Below are 2,557 nucleotides of genomic sequence, written 5' to 3'. Positions count from 1 at the left end.
CTTGCTAGCTTTTAAGATCCCAGTCACTACTTGCCAAAGTAGGAGGTGGAATAATGTTTTGTATAGTATGTTATGCCAATTGAGCTTGATGTCCCCTGCCAGCACTGTTTATTGAAGAGACTCTTCCTTCCCTGCTGGATGAATTTAGCATCCTTGTCACAAACCAGAGATGATGGGTTTATTTCTGGGTTCTCAATTGTATTTCATTGGTCTTATGCCTATTATTATACCAGTACCAAGCTGTTTTAGTTACTATAGCTTTACAGTATGATTTGAAGTCAGGAAGTTTGAATCCCCCTACTTTATTCTTCTTTAGGATTGCTCTAGCTGTTCAGGTGCTTTGCCCTAACATATAAATTTGAGGATTAGTGTTCTCATTTCTGTCAAGAAGGCACCACACCTGTTTTTATAGTGACATGTATAGCAGTTTTTCCCAAAGGATATTTTGAGGAACACTGTCCTATGAATTGCTCTGTGAAAATACAGTTAAAAAGATTTTTATTGGTAATGTTTGAGACATACTGCTCAATAGACTATAGAAATATACTGCTCAGTATGGTATAGGAATACTGCTTATAAGTCCCTGGGTGGTGCAAATGGTTAACATAGTAGCTGCTAACTGAAAGGTTGGGAGTTTGAGTCTACCCAGAGGCTCTTTGAAGAAAGGTCTGGCAGTTGAGTTCTGAAAAATCAACCATTGAAAACTCTGTGGAGCATAGCTCTTCAGTTCTGCTCTGACACACATGCAGTCACCATGAGTTGGCGTGAGCTCAAGGACAGCTGGTGTAATTGAGGAAACTTACAATACATAGTAATATAGTAAAGGCTTTCAAAGGCATTTTTTTTCTTTTACTGTTATTGTGGTAAAAACGTACACAACAAGACATTCACCAACGTAACAACTTCCACATTTACAGTCCAGGGACATTGATGACATTTTTCATGTTGTGCCACCATTATTGCTGTCCTTTTCCAAAATATTCCACCACCATTAGCATAGAATAGACTCAGTGGCCCACAAATAAAAGCGTTCCCTTTCCCCCTCCCTTCTACCCCGGATAACCACTAGTAACTTTTGGTGCATATGTGTTTGTATATATATATATATACACACGTGTGTGTGTGTATATGTATATGTATGTGTATATTTTCTTTTATTTTTAAAAGGCAAATTTTTGCTAATAAATTTTAACACTTTTTTTTGAGGGGGGATGCCTCTATTCTCTGTTGATATCCTGTGAAGCTCTGTTCTGAAGAATACACTTTGGAAATACTGATCAAATGATAACTTTATGTTGATGGTTCTGATCCATCATCAGAAATTTAAATTATGTTAAAGGAGAAATGTATTTATCTTTATTTATATTTTTAAAGGAAAAATCTTTTAAATTTTTAAATCAAGTTTTTATTAAATTTCTGTTCTCTAGAATATTTGTTTCTCTAGAGCACATTATTTCCTGACGATAAAAATTGTTGTTGTTGTTGTTTGCCGTCGAGTCGGCCCCGACTCATAGCGACCCTTCCTTGGGTTTCCCCGACTCATAGCGACCCTTCCTTGGGTTTCCGAGGCAGTGTCACTATGGAAGTAGGATTGCCCCACCTTCCTTCCGAGGAATGGCTGGTGGGTTTGAACCGCCAGCCTTCTGGTTAGCAGTCAAGTGCCTTAGGCACTATGCTACCAGAGCTCCTACGATAAAAATTAGCAAGCGTTATTCCTTATGTGGGAAAAAAAATCGAGGTCAAGTTCTGAATTTTCAGTAATAGGGGCTGCATTGTTTTAATCCTTTGTCTTTTCTTTTTTCCAGCTACCTGACTGGATCAAGATTGGAGATCTGACTTCCCCAAATCGTCCCCTTTTTATACATCTTCAATCAAAAGGCTTAAGAGGGGGAGGTATAATATTGACTTTACTGGGAGTATTTGTCAGTTTTCATTGTATAAAGATTTTGTTTTGTAAGTGAAATGAAATCCTATGACATTGGTGTGCAATGAAGGGATATTAGGGCAAACAAAGTGGATGGGGGTAGGTAAATTACAGGAATGAACTGGCCATAATAGTCTGGATACAGAATCCCATTAGGGAGGAGGAAGAGCTTGGGCTGGGTGGACAGTTGTATGAAAATAGTGCAGACCTGTTTATTTATAGTAATTATTTTATTTTTTAATTTATTTAATTATTATTTTTTCTTTGGATCTGTGTATCTGAGAAGTTACTTCCCTCCCCGCGGCTGTCCCAAGGTGGCCTAGTTAATTGGTGGGAGGAATCTCTAGTTCAGGCAAGGCTTGAGGGAGCTGGGACTGGTCAGCCAGAGTGCCTGTGCTGGCGTTCAGAGCAGTCAGAAAGCTTGGTTGGCTTTGCGAGTGTTTTAAGTATTAAGGATATGATAAGGAGCAATGGATTATTATTTATCAGCAAGGTGGTGATTGTGTGCCGAGTCTATTCCGACTTATAGGATATAAGGATATAGGAGCTCTGGTAGCATAGTGCCTAAGGCACTTGACTGCTAACCAGAAAGCTGGTGGTTCAAACCCACCAGCCACTCCTCGGAAGGAAGGT

At 39.0% G+C, this 2,557-nt stretch overlaps 1 protein-coding gene across 1 annotated transcript in view; it reads left to right on the top strand.

The window, feature by feature from the left end:
- Positions 1-1,811: 1,811 nt before the first annotated feature.
- The window catches only part of SACS (sacsin molecular chaperone), a 39,160-nt gene continuing 38,414 nt past the window's right edge, over positions 1,812-2,557 (top strand). Inside the window, exon 1 of the mRNA XM_007942519.1 lies at positions 1,812-1,893. The gene's annotated coding sequence lies outside the window, so the exon portion shown is untranslated. The remainder of the gene's footprint in view (positions 1,894-2,557) is intronic.

This window comes from Orycteropus afer, unplaced genomic scaffold, assembly GCF_000298275.1.
Source record: "Orycteropus afer afer isolate SDZICR_OR568_19922 unplaced genomic scaffold, OryAfe1.0 scaffold00092, whole genome shotgun sequence".
In the NCBI taxonomy this organism is placed as follows: domain Eukaryota; kingdom Metazoa; phylum Chordata; class Mammalia; order Tubulidentata; family Orycteropodidae; genus Orycteropus; species Orycteropus afer.
This window is presented reverse-complemented; position numbering and strand designations above follow the sequence as displayed.